Source organism: Rhipicephalus microplus, chromosome 5 (genome assembly GCF_043290135.1).
Source record: "Rhipicephalus microplus isolate Deutch F79 chromosome 5, USDA_Rmic, whole genome shotgun sequence".
NCBI lineage: Eukaryota > Metazoa > Arthropoda > Arachnida > Ixodida > Ixodidae > Rhipicephalus > Rhipicephalus microplus.
Window position 1 is genome coordinate 206,852,598 of NC_134704.1, and position 20,459 is coordinate 206,873,056.

General features: G+C 40.9%; 1 long non-coding RNA gene across 1 annotated transcript; it reads right to left on the reverse strand.

Moving 5' to 3' along the window:
- Nucleotides 1-493: 493 nt before the first annotated feature.
- Nucleotides 494-19,442, reverse strand: LOC142818102 (uncharacterized). Its single transcript, XR_012895571.1, has 3 exons — nucleotides 19,156-19,442; nucleotides 12,458-16,268; nucleotides 494-8,308 (listed from the first exon to the last, which is right to left on the reverse strand). It is a non-coding gene; the product is annotated as an uncharacterized LOC142818102 (long non-coding RNA).
- Between the last annotated feature and the right edge of the window lie 1,017 nt (nucleotides 19,443-20,459).

Genomic DNA, 20,459 nt, shown 5'->3' on the forward strand with positions numbered 1-20,459 from the left:
AGAACAGCGACCTCTCAAAAAAAGTATTGCCTGAATGCTTGGCTTCGTTTTGGTTTTCTTTTTATGGTACCACAGAAGTGTCGCCTGCTCAACTACTTCATGGTAGACAACCTCAAGTTGCTCTCTACCTAGTTTGCTTACATCAAAACACTTTAGTTCCTCCAAGTCAGCAGCTTCAAACCAGCGTCTCCGCTCGTCAACAAGCAACGAAGCAGTATGTGGACGATCGTCGGGATGCTAAGCCCCTGAAAGTTAGAGTCGTTGACTCAGTCAATGTTCGCGTCCAAAAAAAATATCCCAAGTATCACGGTCAGTACAAAGTCTTGAACAGGTCAGTCCAACTTCTTTTCCATTGAGTGAAGGCAACATATGAAACCTTTCTTGTCTTCCTGTTTCTCATGTGAATTCAGCTTTAATACCTCCGAATTCGGATAACTACTGTTACAACCCTTCAAAGTACTCATTAGACTATGTTATGTGGCCTCTACTGTCATACATTTCGTCCTCAAGGGGGAGGACCTTCGAGTAGGTGTAGCTCTAGCGGAAATTCCTCTGGAAATCCTTGGTGCTACTTCAGGTATAGAGGTAGCCACTGGGAGTGGGGAGTCTAGACCAGCGCCTTCTCCGCTTCTCGACCATGCAGTGAAATTGCCGAGCCGGTCGCAAAAACGCCGCGCTCGCAGGCAGCGGACCAGACCACGCCGCTTCACGGATTATGTTTTAGATTGAATGTAGTGGAAGTTTTTGTTCCCTTGTTCTGGTAAAAAGCGTACTGGGTGTTCTTGTGCTTGTTCTCATATGTTCTCCATATTTTTTGATGTTCTAGCACGGGTATTCTGTTCCATTGTATTTTTTATGAGTGTCTTCGAAGTGGGGATGGTGTTGTTTATGCTGTTCATTTTAGTTTCGTTTTGTGTTTATATTTTATGTACGTGGCGCCTTGTGTGGCAATGTTATGTACTATATCTATATATGTGTAAATAAATGAGTTGGTGATGAGAGCCGGTGCCAGACAGCTCCCCTTCTCCCCACGGCGCTACGCGCCGAAGTCGTGGCTGGCTGCCACTGACGACGTCGGCGTTTGCTTCCTTGCTTGCTTGTTCCTTTCTTTTGTGGCTCTCACCCACTAAGGGGGATTGGTCAAGAAGCCGGTGGTTAATGCATGTAAATACCTATAGATTTTCTAGATTAGGGGAATATGATTACTGTGTTTTGACTGTGAAATTAATTTGGCGCAATGTCAGATAAAAAGGGTGGGGGAGAAATAATAGAATCTTTGAATATCTGTGGTGGAATTGTAAAATGAAATACTCCTGAAAGTTGAATCATTGCAGTGTATCAGCTAAATAATAAGTGTTAGTGTGACTAGTAAAATTCGAGAGCTGATCGCTGTCTCAGCAAGGTAATCTTCTTGTGTTATATATGAATTCGCAGAGAGCCCCGCAAATGTTCCTGTCGCTGTGTCCCAATGAAGTGGCGTTCTGCTGCTTTTCGTTCTTCGTCTTCATCGGCGTCATGGCCCAGCACAATCCCGACACAACAGACTTGTTGGCAAACTTTCTTTAGACAGGCTTGATTTATGAAGAGCTTTACACGATTTATGAAGCGTTTTGAAACAGCGAAAAAACAAGCGGTGGTCGCACAATGAGAATAGTGTAATGAGTGGGTCGTCCATTGCTACAACCCTTTACAAAAGCTTGTTTTGGTCCAGCTATTAACTGTGGCGCATACCCACTTCCGGCATAGTTACTCATCGTGGTCCCCACTACACGAACAATTAGCACAAAATATCTTGCGACAGCTTAGCGCACACCACGCTTCTCGGAAGGATGAGGAAAATTAGCATAATGAATGCCAGACTACTTCCCTAAATTTTTTCGTTAATGCCGTAGTGGACATCAAGCAAGTGTGCTTGCTGCAGTTACCCAATGAGTGTATAGAAAAGGCTCTTAAAGTCCACCCTTCTAGACTTCGCAGTGACTGTGCTGCACCTTCCGCACAGGCCTGACGTTTATTATTGATATGAGGGACGAATATACCATTTATAAGTGACGCAGTGCTTCATTATCTACAACGCAATCGTTCACGTAGAAGCCAAAATAAAAGTACTAACAATAACAGCTACAAGCAGGACGCTTAGCGTTCTATGGCGAAGTCAACTATATCAAGGCCAGCACAGCATCTGTAAAAGTTCTCCAGTGAAAGGGCTATTCCGTATCTTCCGGTTGCACATATCTTCTTTAACTGATACAACAAACAAATCCTAAAATTATTTTACTTCAAGAGCCCTGGCTACCAGCAAACCGCAAGTTTACTTCTAATCATTTTTTGAATTTTTCAGCTGGATGGGCAAAGTTTAGAAAGTGGATTATTGGCCCTAATCTCATAAAAATGTATGATCATATTACTAACTTTTGAACATGTTTGTCCGCATTGCGAACTGCTGGGAATATATTGTTCGTTACCTGACTCCTATAAGTTTACAGTAATCAATGCGTACTTTTCGAATAGAGTAAGAAGCACAAATGAACTAGATTGTGTCACCGAGAATTCTCTTTGAAATTCAGTTTTATTGGCAGAGGATTATAACTCGCATCACACTTCTTGGTGGTTAAAAACAGATGGCTGTGGCAAAAAATTGTACGATTGGCTGCGGAATAATATTTTTTGTTGTCGAAATTCAACATTACCTTTTTATGCGAGAGAGGCTCATCAACATTAGACATGACTTTTGCAAGAGCCAAGCTTGTTATATATTAGTGAGAACCGTTTGGTAATAGGACAAGTAGTGATTATGTACCGGTTACATATGTAATAATGCTACAGCGTCAAACCTGTGGTACCTGGCCACAGCGGTTCACTTACTCTAAAGTAAATCAAACTGCTGCGAAATTCAGCACTGTCTTTATTGAGGGACCATGACGGACAACAAAATGCTGCTTCAGTTGTATCGTGTCTCAGTGATCATGAACACTGTGTCTCTCTTTATCCAGCAAAGTTTTCTGTTAAGTCTGGGGCCGCACCCTCAAGTTCTGCTCGGTGGAATGAGGATTGTATGCTTGCTTATAGGCGACGTAAAGCTGCTTCGAACTACTTATGGCACGACCATATCGCGAAAAATTGAGTTGACTCTGAATTACGCACAGAACTGTTTAAGCGTGCAGTTGCAATACGTTAAGGTAAACACAAAGCTTTCTGGCATACGCGTTTATCGAAACCTGCTAAAATAGCAGCTCTATACACAATTTACGGAACGAAAATTGTCACAGGTGTCAGCACATTTACATTCTGTAGTGATGTCTCCTAAAGAGGCGTCCCATTTGTTTGAAGGCCTTGCGGAACGATTTGAAGCGCATTTGGTTCGACGTGCTTGAGACCTATGACAATCAAAAGCTCAATATCGGACATTCGATAGTCACTATGGTGGAACTGGCAGATGTCGTAATAACTTTAAATCAAACTCTATGATTTAATTGATGTTTAATTTCTATACCAATGACTATTTGAATATAATAATTGCTCTTTACAGCACATATAAATACCAAGAGCAGAAAAAATTGCTAAATTTGTGTTCCTGTGAAATAATCAAAGCCTCAGATATGTCAGCGGTACTATTCGGCCGGTTTTGCTTATTTCTAACGTAGTTAAAATATTTTAAAAAGTTATTCATAGCAGGCTCAGTGAACATGTCGATTTTCAAGCTATTCTTTCGCCAAGGCAAATAGTATTTAGACGGGGGGGCTCTATATGGTCGACTCATGTTGGTTGGGAAAGCTGAATTACACTTGCAACAGTATCTGGTGAGCTTTCTGCGTTAGTCACATTAGATATTGCAAAAACCTATGATACTGTTGAGCACAGTCTATAGGTTTCTAGATTAGTGAGCTGTGATGTGCCCAATCACATGATATCTTGGATACGAGAGTTTCTCATTGAGATACGATTATTTTTTTCCACAAGGGAACTACTTCTGCCTCTTATAAGCAAACACGTGTTCGGCAATGATCAGTTCTATGATCTAATTTATTTATAATTTTATTATCATCAATTGCAGTTCATAAAAACGTTCCTTTTTATGTCTAGGCAAATAATATTGCTTTTTTGTCATTCCGAGAAATAAATACTTTGTATCAAATCTTAGTCTTACTTGAGTGAGCATGAGGTACGGCTTGGCGGACTGTCTTTTTCCCTAAATTTTGGCAAATCTGCTCTACTTGTGTTCTCTGTATCCGTTCCCGTATTTTTTTCAGTGCATTACCGAAATGATTCGACTCCACAAGTAACGGCACTAAAATATCTAAACTTTGTTCACGTGGACAATTTCAATTCGCTGCAACAAATACAATCAAACACCCGTAAAGCAGAAAATGCCCTGAATTTATTACGCCGATTTTGCAATAAGAATTCTGGGTTGTGCAGGGATACGTTACTTGCAATATGCAAACTTTACTTATGCCCAACTGTGGAGTTTGGTTGCGTTCATTTAGGGGCGAAGCTCCTTAAGGTGTTGGTCTCTCTTTCCGCCGTTGTTGTCGTACGTAGCCAGTGATGACACATACCCCCTCTAGAGCGGGTATGTGCCATAGAGTTGCGAGATGAGAGATGGCGGTACTTGGAGTGTTCATTAGATGGACGCGCGGACGAGCACGCGGACAGACTAGCAGATTGACGGACGGATGTATGGACACGCGGATCGGGTATGTGCCACAGGAGATGCGAGACGCGAGATGACAGTACTTGGAGTGTTCGCAAGATGGGCACACGGACGGATGGACCGACAGACTAGAGGATAGACGGACAGATGGACGGACGCGTGGACGCATTGACGCCCAAACAGCAGACAGACGAATGGACTGACTCACGTACGCACGAATGGATAGATGAATGGACGCATGGATGGATGCACGAATGGTCGCGTGGACAGACGGAAGCAAGAACGAATGGGTGGACGGACGCTTCGCCCCACTCATCATCATTCACTCCGTCGATATGTGTGATTTTTTTGCTGAATTGCTGAGTACAAATGGAGACCTTTATATATTTCTACAAAGGAAAGCTGTGTGGCTGTGTCTTGAGCTACCTAGGTGTGTTGCGAACTATACCATGCTTTATTTGTAATCGTGAAAAAAAAACACTAGGAGAAATCGGAGACAAGGAGACGGAGGGCTAAGACAGATTGTTCTGCCTGTGTCCGTCTTCGTCTGGTCTCTTGTTTTTCGCGCTGTTTCTTTTTTCACGATGTCGTACCAATACGCCAAAGCAACCATTTTAGCTTTATTTGAAAGCTCGAATCATCCCACTCGATGGAAGATTTTGTAAGCTTACCGAATAAACATTTTTGAAAATCTATGCCGCACCCCTCTCTCATTCTCGGGCATTTTTTATCAAATCTCCAGATTCTTTGTTTAAGTGACCGTGACGTCGTTATCAAAGACCCCAAGTCATTTTCATCGAGTCTGTTATTGTACCTTCACGTTTCTCTTCATAAATTAACTCCCGAAACCTTATGCTCGTCCACAATTCACGTCAGTTTCGATGACACTTTTTTTAAAAGTGATAACATACTTCCAAAGCATGTGCTGTAGGGCCTCCTTCAAGACCATCTCAGTCATTTTCCTACTCACGAGGCGATTTTGACGGATGCAAAGCAAAATCTTCAAAGACCGGAGTAGGCATTTTTTCTCGTAAAAATAATTTGTCTTTTGCGCTCCGACTGCCGTACTTCAGGTCAATTTGTCTCACAGAAATCCTGGCAACTACATAAGCTTTATGAGAACTGAGCTCTCAGCAGTCAAAAGCTAATAATATATTGGGCATCTTGTCCGTGCGCATTTAAAGTCCGCCAAGCAGTCTTGTCTGCACAGAATGTTTTAGTCTCTCGTACCGAGTAGCCAATTAGAAGTTCTCTTTTTTGGGGCTTCCGGGCATGCTGGAATGGTACAAAATGAAACCATTAAATCGCTCGCTTCGCTATCTTTAAACTTTCCGGAGGTACTAGTAGCTCCACAGTCTTCTTTTATTACTGCAGAACGATTCCAACGCCTGTAAGTCCTAAAAAACAACGAAACATTGCTTCTACAATCTGAAGAGTTTTGGCACTTACACTTCACATGAAACACCCCAAAATGCGTTTCCCGTCACTATGAGGTGACCCTAACAAGCTTTTGCTGTCGAGTTCATCAGTTAAACTATCATCTCCACAAATCTGGATTTTTGATTACCAACCTATGTGCAGCTTGCAATGAATAGGAAACAATATATCACTTCCTTCCCACATTCCACCGTTTCATTGAGAAGCCAATTAGTATGCTGAAACTGCCAGATAGGGTGGAAGGCCACATTTAAAAGTCAAACTTTTGTCGCGAGAATAGTTTTTCTGCATGTCGGACATTAAAATTATGTAGCAACAAAAAGTATCATCCTATTATTATTATTTTGCGAGGTACAGATAGATTGTTATACCTCATGCTTGTATACCCAAACGAAAACCAAAGTGTGTTCGTTACAAAAGTCTTTTTCGTCTATATTATTAATATACAAAATACTTCATAAACATTATGTTGGCTCTTACATAGGAGGATTTCATTTTTTGTGAGTTTTTGCACAAAATTATGTTTAAATCTCCAGAAATGGCCACAAAGGGGACGCAAGATGCTTGTTGAATGTTTGTTGCCAGGCTGCAAGTTTAGAAAGGCGTTATTGAACTTCTAAGCGCGAAAATTTTAGACAACGAACACAGTAGGCGAAGACGAGCGGACACTTGTGTTCGTTGTCTGAAATATTCCTGCTGAGTACTAGCCCGATTCCACACTTTACTAAGAAAGCCGTGCGGAAAGACGCTCCCCCCCCCCACACACACAATGCACGGCGCCAGGTGCCTTTACGAGGCTCTCGGAAGCTGTGCGCTCATTAGTTCGTGCGTGTTGTCCTCAGCAGACATGTCTGCGCCCACGACGATGCTGCAGACAGTTGCCAAGCGAGACTAAATAAGTGTGCTGTGTTTGCTGAAGTAATCTTAATCGTTAAAAACACCTTCTGATCATTTGGAGACATGCGTAAAAACTTCAAGTGTGCTGAAAAACGCTGTGAGCGTGCTTCTATCGACGCTGCACTTCATTGCTGCCGGCAGTGTTCGCCCATTTTCAATGATTGCAGGAAACACCAAGAAGTAGACAGTCGTATCCAGAGAAGATTAAGAAGAAGTCGAGATGCTTGTCTCCGTGAAATCTTTTTTCCTTTGCAGTTCCCAACAGAGCCATAAAATGCTTGTTTGCAAGAACATCGGTGCAGTCAATTTCGCAAACGATGCTGGGGCTGACGCAGCTTCGGTTACAGCACTACGCAGCGAGAGCACTATTGCTGCTGTTGCACAGTGCCTTTAGTGGAATAAATTAAACAACAACAAAATAATTGAACTGGTACCTACATCATCGAGTGTTTGTCGAAATATATGCCTTATTAAAAAAGTACGCACGCGTTATTTGAGGCTTCACAGCAATGCCCCTACTGAAACGTTCCGTAAGATGCGGAGACCTCAAGTACGGAATTATTGGAATATGGAAGACGTATGATGCGGACACCGCATAAGACGTATGATGCGGACTCCGTATCTTATGGAAAGACGTATCATGCGGAAATAACTGAAATGTGTGCAAGTTACGTATGAATCTAGTGCAAAGCAATATAATGTGTAAATTGAATAGATGTCCACATCTTGAGTACATGCAATACTGTGTACAAATCACAATATTTCTTAAATGTGCATGATGAGAGATTGAATCATCGGCATCTTTCTAATTGTCGTGATGCGGAAGCAAAATTACCTTTTAAATAAAATACATTACAGAACTACTAAATTAACATGCTAGCGATCATAAGTGGTGGTTACATGCAACACATTAATGCAGTGTTCTATGCAAGATCTGAAGAACTTATAAAGTTATTATTATCAATAGAGAAGCATTAATATACACATCAGCCCTGCTACAATCAATATATTTTTTAGTTGTCTGTATGCTCCAGCTGTGAATAGTGACATTGCACTGTTGATCGTACAGAAACGAGGTGACTGCACCGTAATTTCACGAGCTCCACCTAAGCCACAGGATGGTGGCACAAAACACAATGTAACAGCAATTTTGAAACGAAATATTTAAACATAAATATTAAATATAGCACTGTGAAAGTGTGGCACTGTGTTTATCTTATGAATGCCTTGTGGAGATCGGCGAAATGCTGCTTGGAGCTCCGGCACCACTGTAAATTTCGAAGGTCACTGCCATAGAACTTATGTGTCCTTCATAGGCACCTGGAAATGAAAATAATTGGCACAAATAATGTCAGAGGCACATGTTAGCACAATAGTTCACATGCACAAGAAATATAACACACAGAATGAAACTGAAAATGTAAGGCACACAATCCTTCATGTTATGCATATGTGAATAATAGCAGGAATGAGTGTATAAATTAGTTCGGCCACATAAAAAAAACAGCATGCTTATCACAGTGAAAATAACTAGGTTGTCACGATTTTCAATGGTAGCGATAATCAATTAATGTGTCCTTATGAAATTATGATTTAAATGCTTCCTACACAGTAAAACATAAGGAACTGCAAGTGAAAGCTCTCAATGTACATTTAATAGTGTGTGCATGTACATCTGCTGCCTTTATACTATACAGTTTGTGCACAAAATTGGCATCTTGAACAATTTTGAGAGTTAAACCTATGCAACTTATGAAGGTTAAAATCACAATTAAAGCAAGCAGGACCAGGCAGGTGCCATTAAAAATCTGTGCAAGCCAGATAACTATAACCGAACTGCACACATATAGGGGAGCAAGAGTAACAGAAATTCTGCTGCTGACCCGCATGTCGCGGTATCAAACCCCGGCTCCATTTCCGATGGAGGCAGAAATGGTGTAGGCACGTGTGCTCAGATTTGGGTGTACGTTAAAGAACCCAAAGTGGTCGAAGTTTCCAGTGCCCTCCACTACGGCGTCTCTCATAATCATATAGTGGTTTTCGTACGTGAAACCCCACATATAAATCAAGAATAACAGAAATAAACTGCCAACAAAAAAGTTGGGTGCATGTGCTATCTGTAAGTGCTTACACCTTACTACATACAGCATGCTCATTCCATTTTAAATACCAATATTGAAAATAACTGCTCTATTAGGAATGTAAAAGGTAAGGTAGAACTGAACGACTCAACAAAAAGTGAACCTATTATGACATCACGTTTTCTTATAACAAAATTGACTAAGACTCTCAAATATCATTATGCAAGGAAAAAATCGTCAAAAGAACAATCAAGTTTGAAGTCATAATTTTTAATATGGCTACTATGACTATAACCAAGAAATCGACCTCAACATGGCCTATGTTAGTTTTAAGGCCTATGTTCACTAGACAATGAACTATACCACAAAAAGCACAGCGTTCAGGCAAAGCACCACACAAAAAAAGTAAGCAGTCCTTTTTGTTATTACCTACAATGCCTTTAAAATGGTATTTTTACCTCTACTTTCCGCTTTTTATCTAAGTAACTGGTGTGAAACAAGTTAGCTGAAAACGCAATGTGCCTCCAAAACCTGTTGGTTGAATCTGAATTTAAAAAAAATGGTGAAGCTTGCACTAAATTAGGCTCCACAAGCCTTGGAACAGCGAAACTACATGGCTCTTAGGACTACTTTGGTTACTTGTGTTTTGTTTCTGGGCCTAAGCTACAGACAAGGGCTTAACTGAATTGCTGCTAACAAACAAATGCTTTCGAAATTGCCCGAGCGTCAAAGGATGCTCAGCCAATTGTTGTTTTTCGCACTGGGCTATTCTACACCAAACATACAAACCATACTGCCTGGCGACCATCACAGATGTATAGTTTAAAAAATGATGGTAATTTATTCTTCTGAAAATAGTTATTTGCAGAAATGTTTTGAAGAGAAAAAAGTAGTGGTCACGTGGGTACCTTCAGAATTTCGCAGAATGTCGTGCGGGTGTTATTTGTGAGAAAAATTTCAAAGTACCGCTTTTTCTTGCCATATCAAATTTGATCTACATATTAAGTAAAGGTGCTTCTTAAAGTATTTGAAGCCGAGTAACATTAGTGCAGTTTTTCCGCTACATAGGCTTTGAAGAATTCAGCCAAACTGTTTATCGTTTGCATTTCTTGTATGGCAATACTGCATTTTGTATGAATATTTGAGCCACAAATACTCACTGCACAGAAGTTATGTTTCACGAAAAAAAATCATGTTAGGTCCAGAATACAAATATCACTATATAATCGTTTTTGTCCACATTGAGATGCACTTTGAGCTGTGTGTTTGTCTAATTGAAAATTACTTTTATGTGTAAGTTGAAAGCAAATAAACAGTTCTTGTTACATGGCAAGTGTTATCATTACAATTTTTGTTTAAATGAGGAAAATGATTTTTGAAGTCTCCTATTGAGGGCCATGGGGAACTTCGGAACGGAAGCAGTCGTATATCAAATGCAGAAAACAGCCATCATAAGAAAACTTCAAAAATTCATTTCTACTTTAAGACAAAGTGTAATCATATAACTTGCCATATAAAGAGAACTGCTTCCTTGCTTTTGATGTGGCGAAAAAATTGCACTAATATTACTGAGCTTCATGCACTACACACAATCACCTTTACTTAATACCTAGACCGAATTTGGTGCAGAAAAGGCAGTATTTTTTAAACACTTTTTACTTTTTACAAACAACACCCAGACGACATCCTGGGAAATCCAGAAGGCACCAACGTGGCCTAATATTTTGTTCTCTACGATATACTTTAGCATTTTGCTGTTTGCGGAAAAATACAGTAAACTAGCACAATATTTTTTTTTCAAAACACATTTAGGATAATTGGCAAAATGGCTGGGATGTTTGATGCGTAATTGCCTCACTGCCAGCATTTATTCTTCCGAAGCTCAAGCTATCACCTCTCTGTTACTGCCTCCCTCACATACGATGCCTGCATAGGAAAGGAAAAGAAAGGCAGGTCCGAGAAAGTTCACAAGGCAAGATATTTTCATGTTGGATAAATTCATTGCCATAAACAGCAGCAAAATAACATTTATTTTGAGTAGTCCAAGACACAAGCTATATACCAGCATACTAAGAGCCAAGCACAAACTTTTCATTTGAACATGTGTGGTGATAGACAGGAAGCACTTATTGCAAGACTGATCAGTCTGTAATTAACTGAATGAAGCACAATGCACTGTTCAATCCAACACCACATAGGCATCTTTGCTATAGCAAAGCCATGTGTCATTGATTCATGCACTGGATGGGACAATGCAAATGTAACAAAAAAGGTGAAAAAAGAAAACAAGGGAAAAAAAAGAAGAAAAGGGGGGATGCAAAGTAGGAGCAGTGCAGCACTACTTTTACATTGCATTCCCCTTTTCTTTCTCCTTTTTTCTTCTTTTCTATTATTTATCTTTTTTTTGCTTCCCTTACCCGCAACCTCCGACAGGAGAACACTTTGTATCAGTGCAACCTAACTTGAAAAAAAGCAAGGGCTGCACTCTTCTGCGTTATAGGTTTTTTTTAGACAAACATTTCCAACAGGCACACACGCCTACACCAAAAGATGATGTCATTACTGACCCCCTTTAAACTAACACGCCAAGGATGACAAGGCGACTTCTAAAATATAGGTCCTCCTATCGCAACATCGGCCAGCCTGTCTGAAGCACTTCTACTGTTCACCCTGATTACCCCACTAGATGTTTCCATCTGTCGACTCACATCTTCATTTTGGATAACACAAAGACGAGCTTACATTGATGAATACGCACGAAAGTTTAGTGATGTATCATGTATCAGATTAAGCAACTCTGTTAAAAAAATTATTGATAGCTTGCTTCCAGGCTTTTTACACTGTAGCCTGAAACTTCGTAATGTCTTCTATGCACATGAACCAGATTGACAACGTAATGCACAACATGCTTAAGAATACTGCGAGGAACAAGATAACGACAAAACGACCAGCCACCCAAATTGTTTGCTGTACATGTTTATAAAATGTTCATGTACCCCAAACGAGGTGCTTATGATACAAGCTGAAAAAAGCTACAAGTAGGGCCTTGGAGTCTTCTGGAAGTAGACGTGTTGCCTTTTTTCTGTAGAGGGCTTTACACCCATAAGTGAGGAACAAAACTCCTGTATTATGAAGAATGTTGGCAGCTATCAGTCATAGAAAAACCTAATGCAGCTAATCTTCCCCGACACATCTGTACATTTAGAGAGGTGACGTAGCTTCTGTGATTGTGGCAGTGACTCAAACAGGACCAGTGCGAAAATTGGCACTATTGGCTAGACAAATGTCCTAACATGCCTGCCCGACTCCCTCTAGCCATCCTGGCTGAATCTGACACATGATTTCTTAACTGCTGGCTGGACAAAAACAAAACCACTGAAGCACTCACAATACACAGCGTGAAGTTCCTCTGGAGTGGTCAACTTCGTCTTCTGCGATGAAAGAGCAGCACAGTGTACAGATAAGGCACTCCTTGCAATGGTTTTCAATGCCACACAGAGACCTTGCTGTTCCTGTCGAAGAGAGCTTCGGGAGCTTGGAGGGTGCTTGCTCTTTTCTGGGGTCTGCTGCCGCTCCTCGTTTTCTGCTCAAGGTCAACGTGCACAAAGTTGTAGACGAGGCTTTAAGAGTTGTATATAATGATATACAAATTTTCGCTGAACCCACATTTCCTCGTGGCACACTGAGGAATTTCTTATAAAACTTAAGGCCTCGCATATGCAAACATTTACAATCGATCCGAAGATGCACTCGACTCTAATTGATTGATTTATGGGGTTTAACGTCACAAAACCACCATATGATTATGAGAGACGCTGTAGTGGAGGGCTCCGGAAATTTTGACCACCTGGGGTTCTTTAACGTGCACCCAAATCTGAGCACACGAGCCTACAACATTTCCGCCTCCATCGGAAATGCAGCCGCCACAGCCGGGATTTGATCCCGCAACCTGCGGGTCAGCAGCCGAGTACCTTAGCCACTAGACCACCGCGGCGGGGCGCACTCGACTCTAAAGGAGCAAGTTTGTTATGTAGTGTATATAAAGAGAGGTCATTCAGCACAACCACAACTACAGTTGCACACGAAAACGACATTTTACACGATCCTGTTTATTTACATGGTCCATTTTATTTTATTTAGATCTGGTCCGCATGAACTCTTGAACCGGGCACCATATAGGTTGAAATACACACAGAGTTTGAGACAAACCTAGCTTCCCGTGGAGCATCCTCTTGCACTATAACAACACATCTCAATCTAGTTAGTTGGTCAGAACGAGGTGAAAACAGCTCGCACTTGAAAAGCACGGGCAGAAGGAATGACGCCTGCACCCTGTGCTCCCTATACATTCTCGTTGAGGGTGCAGTTTTCACCTTATTCTTATGCAATTTCACATTTATAATATTGTTCGCTGCATAATCTTTGTGGCGTTAAAGTGTGTGATACCATCATGTGTATCCCATGTAATTTATAAAAATAGAATACAAGATAGCTTGATTCAAAAATAACAAAGTGCATCCAGCGCCATGTCCTGTAGCCATTCTTTAGGCAAGTGGCAGAATGATTTATTCTTCAAAACATATCTTACTTGTAACCACTACAAGAGCTAACTCGTACACTGGCACATTCTGTTTGCCTCTTAAGATTATAGGGTACCTTTTTTACACAAGAAAATCTTCAAGAAGAATAGAATTGTTGTAATTGTGAAGAAAGAAAAGTAGAAGAAAAAAAAAGATACACCTGCCCTGTACAGGGACCGAGCCTGCGAACTTCGAATAACATGCCCGATGCTCTATCAACTGAGCTACCATTACGGCTATCCCTCTTCCATTTTGTACGGTGTATATGTGCATTTATACATGGAATAGTCAGTCAGCGCTGCCTGTTACCATTATGGCGAGTGTGGGACACTTTTTTTGCCTACTGGCAATTACATTACGATTGCAATTACGTTACGATTACTTCCAATATCCCTATACTTCTTTGGCAGCATTATGCATTTGTCAGTTCTCAGAAAATCTGCTAGTCACAGGAGGAGGCAATGGTTCGCCCTCCCACCTAAATGCATGTACTTGAACACATGCACAAATGATCAAAAAAAAACAAGTCACACAACGCTAAGATTACTGAGATTCACTGTTTCAGATTCATGAGTAAAGGAAAGAACTATAAATTTAAGAGTTTGTTCTATTTCTTGAACACACTATAATGAGAACTAGCAGAAAATGATGCCAAACAAACTATAGGGGAAGTTATCAAAAGTAGTTTTAACAAAATTGTGAAAAGAAAAGTGAACAAAAACGTAACTTGGCAACGTTTTTTGACAATTGAATTGACATTACTTTTTAAAGCACCCCTTTATTTTACTGGGTAATGTTGTCAGGTAATTCTCAATATTAGAGTGGTGAGTAGGCTGACAAAAAAAGTATATGGCATTGATACTTCTTTTGAACACCTAAAAGTTTGAGGACCTTAAAAGAGCGGAAGCTACTTTGAGTAGACCAGAATATTTAGTTGGAGCGAAAAAAAAACGTACACACATTTTTAAACGGGTTTTAACCTATTTTGACACATAAAAGTGTATGCTGCCAGTAATGTTAGGTACCATTACTTTTGTCGCACTATGCACTGTAGCAGATGTAGTTAGATTGGTGATAGTGAAGGAATAATCAAGCACGCCACCAACTGCGTTCACATCAATGGTCGCGTATTTTAAAAATAAAACTGCTGTATAGTAAAAAAAATTTTAGAGCATTTATGATTTTATCCGGATCAAGTTAAACCGACTGGGTAAGCAAACCATTTGCATAAAATCAAAAGGCATAAAGTGATTCATGTATTATAACTATGCGAACAATTTCAGCAATGCAGGGCAAAGTGACAAGAGTTCTATTAAAAACCCCTCTCATTATAACATGCATGAAAAGCACCACATCAGAATATTTTATAGTGCATGTAATATCGAGACTACTAGACTGTCTATTGACCTTTTAGAAGAAGGGTATCTCCTTCACGTTCAAGGGGCAACCACTTAGCCTTATCCTGAGCTTTTCTGTGAATATTTCCTGAATTTCAGATTTCATTAAGATTGATTTAGAGTGAACAGATTTTGCTTACGCATTGAAACCTAGTTCTGTATGTAACTGCAATTATGGGTGCCAAACCATCTCCAATTAATTTTTAACATTTACCTTATTTTTTAACTGCAGCAGCACAACTAGCTATGGGTGCCCAAAAATAGCTAGAAACAATACCTTTACCTCTTCGAGCCTTTTGGAAGTGTTTAGCTTCTCAGTGCTCACCTTACAACATTTTTTTAAATACGTGTTTGTGCGCCCACTGCTCTTGCTCCTTGTGCAGTGAGGAGGAACACATGGCAAGACGAGACAAGAAAGAAGCATAGCGAAAAAAAGCGAAATAAACGAGGACCTCTTTTGTATCGTACAATGTGTGCAACATTACTATTGCGACAACATATAGACAAATTATCACGGCTATGCATCCATTGTATAGTCATACACAGCTGCAACACCACGACTAAATTTCGACCTTGTGTTGGTTTAGGATCCCTTTATAGTGGCAAGCTAATGATATCTGCATTTGTTTGGCACATACTAAGATGCAGTGAAATGTGATATGGTAATCTCATTTAGAATGCACGTCATGTGGCTTTTTTGTATATGTGGCCACGAGTAACTCTGGTTGCAAAGCAATATGGCAGAGCCTAAACAGACGTCACCGACCACTCCAATCTGAACTTGCCTTTGCTACTTGCCTATTATCATCCCAGCAAAAAATGAATAATTGAATCTGCTACAGATATGTGCTAGCTTATGCTAAGGACCAAGTATGAAGGGTGTTTTGTCATTATTGAGATCAGTTATTTGTTCAAGAACACTTGCTGTCAAACACAAATACATTGCTGTCGAAGCATCAAGACTCAAACATAAAGCAAAAAGATGTGTCTCTTTAAAAATTACAGGTCACAAGGCAAGATAAATATTTGATATACTTGGGATGTAAGGCACGCACAAGAGGTGCTGCCATAATATACTTTTCCTTGTGTTGAAACCTGCTTGCTTTACTCAACCAACACATCTGTAAAGATGCCATGAAAACACCAAGGAGCTGATGCAGCAAGGTTGAACACATGTCCAGGGATTCCATCATTCCTAGGCAGCACTACAGCCTCCACAGTCCTGCAACCATTTGTAAGATAAATATAGTTCTACCCAAAGTTCTTGGTTTACAGACACACATGCAAGACGCATGACCACTCTATAGGAAGTTTGCATGATAATGCGCTGGGTAGCAAAACGGATGCCAATATCAAGTATCCCGGCCTGCCGTTTCTTTCTTTCTGTTCCTAATTATTCAATCCATGGTTAATAAATGTTCCCCCAATGGGAAGTGTACTGGCAGTCCGGTGAAGAATTGCAATGTATTTCGAACACAGTCCGATTCGTGGCAAGTAAGCATGCAATAGAGTTTTGTCAGCTGTTCGAGAAAAGAGCATGAAGTTTAGCTAAAACCCACGTTTTTTATAAACACCATTCAATTTGATATAAAAGTTGTGAGCATTATGTAAAGGAACACCTATTCATGTTTAATCAATGATTTCTTATAATGTACTTATATGAATGCAACTAACTGAATATGAAACGATAATTTTTGCTCCAGAATTTAGAGTTATGAACACTATCGCACTTGCCAGCTGCATCTTGTCCAAAACAGCGGCAAGATAGGCTAGTTTCTGTAGGTGAGCAGTAATGAGCAGTTTAAAGTAACAACAAGAAACACCAGTAACAACAGTATGGGGCAAGCACAGACTGCCAACTGTATACATTATTACACAAAAGTTCGCCAGAATATCAGTCGGACAACTTGTGCAAATGAAGGTCCAGTTGAGCATGAACAAGTTACGAAATCAACAATGCCTGCTTTCACTAACAGGACCCTCATTCACATAAAGCATGCAGCGATAGGCCCCTACCGAGGTACGTCACAGCATGTTGTCACTGGCACATGTAAAAGGTGTGGCTGGAAAAACACTCCCGCTGGTGGCTCAGCCCGTTACAGTCGTGTGGTGTTTGGGGCAAGTTTTAATTTTTCAAAGCTTACACTTCACGTTACAATGTTGACATTAGCTGTAGTATGTGTCAGCAAACATCTAGCTGTGTGGTAAACTGTGTGGTAAAATATTTGCCACGCTGTCTGTTTATCTTGAAGAAGTGAACACACGTGGTGGCCCGTGCGAGGAACAGCGGCATAGTCTTCAAAAATGTGCACTGTTGATTGCGGCATGTATTGTGCATTGAAAGGTATTGAGAATATCGGTTCAACTGAGAATACTGTGTGTGGTGTGTGCAGTGTCAATAACAATGTGTCTTGCTTGCGAAGACGTTAGCACTCATGGCAGGGACCGGTCGATGAAAAAATTTGATTCGACATTTTATTCAAGGTAAATATGCACTTGACGCGACCATCTGCGAGTGGGTACATGTCGGTGTTTGCGCTGTGTGCAGAAAAAAATTGCAAAATCACCGGGCTGGAGTATACCATTTGCTGAAGCTGCATGTATGAATCGCCCCGACGAGTACGCAAGCTCAATAAAGGTATAACTCGTTTTATCGAAGGCGTCATATGTCTTCATGTAATAAGCAGAGATTCTTGTTTCACATATACTCAGTACTTTTACCGCTCGATATTCATGAAGTGACAATGCAAACAACAAGTTTGTTTGTTAGGTCCTAAGGGAGCAATGTAAATATGCAAATAAGTTGTAGGTGTCAGATGTAGCGATGTAACTGCACAAAAGATTACGTATATATTAGACTACAGGTTTAGAATCGCATACATCTCATTGGTCTATCAGGAACGTCACAAACAACATCCTTGCCAACCAGCACAGAGGGAAGGAATGGCTGGCACGGTGCTCGAAGTGACGTCACACTATTTGCAAACATAGAGAGGTTTCTTACTCAGGCAACATTTTGCACAATATATTTTTTAAATGCAAGACTGTACTCATCCACATTGATCTCACTGATGTCTTTTGTTGTTACTTTGTGCTGTGAGTTACTAGGCATTTAGTCTCCATGATCTTTAAAAGCAAATTTCAGTGTTCTCTCTCATATTGCTGACAACTGTGTTGTTGCATAAATTGGGCAAAAAAGCAACACAGAAAGGCTGTCACAATAAATAGACCAACATGGGTATTATCCTGCAAACAAAAGTCGGCACTGGTCCTGTCATTACTCGTCTTCCTTCTCTCTTTGCCTTGTTTGTGCTGAAACAGCCAAACACCTGATGAGTTAGATGAGAAATAATAACGCATCAAAACTATAAGTGCTTGCATCAGCAACTACACAACAGCGTGATAACCGCATTCTGCCACACAGCAGCGAAACATATTTTGAACATGCTGGCAGTGTATTTTTTATATAAAAAGCAACTCTGGCAGATTACAAAATCTCACATTGTGCATGCAAGTTTTCTTCAAAGTCAGGCGTACAATGTAGGTGCTGGCCGGTACATTATTAGTTACAAACAAATGCGTCTTGCAGGTACACATGCAGATTGCACGAACACCTCTCTCTCTCTACACTAGGCACACACATTATATCTTTTAACAAGCACACGCCACTGTTTAGGGGCATAATAAGGCTCTACCGTGAACGTATGCTAATCAACCCACTTAGGCGGTTGGCTAGGTGAATCGAGCCAAGTTACAAATTGTATCGCCCGCGAACGTAAACAAAATGCTGCCTTGCATCAAATGGCACTTCAGGCTTCGTTTAATCAACAACGTAGCAAGTGCCATGTGCGTCTTCCTCACTACATTGCACATATGAAAAAAATCGATCACCATACACATGCATGTTGCCGCAGTTGTCTCGAATTAGCTCCAGTAAGGCCGCGCTGATGCGCCATGGCTCTGCTGGCGTTAGCATTGTCAAAGCGAATCGGCAACCGCACTCGCAAAGGCGCGTAAGGTTGCCGTTTCACGACGCCTCGTTCGAGTGCAGCAACACACACCTGCACTGAGTGGAATACTTGGTCTACATAAAAAAGTGTCCCCCTTACCTTTAGTTTCTTTCACACTGTCCTGAGGGAAGCAACCACAGACGTCAGCCGTCACCTCGGAGTCCTTCGAGCGCCCGCCCAACCCGCCGATTCCTTGGACGACTCGCGCTTGATCCGCACTCGAACAACCGCGGGAATAGGGCGCAATCTTAGCACATCACACGAACGAGGAACGGCGCTTCCTTGCGTAAATTTTACATTTCGTGCTCTCGTGTGTAGCAGCTTGAACACATAGACGCACCGAAACGGCATGCCCACGAAAACAAAGAAGACAAACAACATGTGGCTTTAGCTGTTAAAAGATTTGACTTGGATATCTGTGTGAGGAAAATAAAAAAAAGCATCTGTCGCTGCAATAAACTGGAAAACATATATGTTATCTGGAAAAAAAAACTTTAAAAGTGATAAATGGTTATTCAAGCAAGAAGTTACAAATTATGATAATTTTTGCAAGTGTTTGTTTTGTTTTGTTTTTTGTTCTAGCAGAAGACAGCCTCCTAGTGCTTCTATGACAGACGTAGTGTGGTTTTACATTCGGTGCGTATCCCCGACGCAAAGCTCGATAGTAGTCGTATCAGAGTTATCAATTCTCAATGAATCATAGGATGGCTACAAAGCAGTAACATTTTGACACAGTGCAGTACGCATTCTTTCAAGGTATGACATTTCTTTGCTCTGAAGCAAATCGAAGCAAGCCGGCCGGCGCAATCAGCTGATGTCGCCACTACGCGAGGCATGGTCGTGCGCAATAGCGTCGCGCCCCGCGCTCTATTTGTCATCAAGCGATAGAGCTACTAAGTGGAATACAGCTAGATGCAGGGATTAATGGCGTATCACTCTAATTCCCTGTGGTGGCTGACTCAATCGCAAGAGAGCCCCGGGAAACAACCTTCAACTGCTCAAGCTTGTGTGTGGGTGCAAAAATACTTGTTTTCATCCGCGGCGGGGCAGCAATGTATAGTTGAAAGACATGCGAAAAGCATGTGACGTATATACAATCCCAAAACATATGCACACAACAATAGATACGATCGCATATCGTACATAAATATGCCAACACATAGCGTGTAAAAAGCAAATTTATATACATAACTTAAACTCAGTACACTCCTCGGCGCGAATAGCTTAGCAAGTTAACGCACTCAGTTTACGTACGCGAGTACAACTGCGTGGCACAGGTTCGAGTCCCGCCAAGTTTAATTTTTTTGTTTTTTTTTCAACGTTTTTATTGTACTGCTATCTTTTCTAATGCCTTAGGTTCTAAAACAAAATAAAAGCAATATTGCGTTCAAGTACTTATGTGG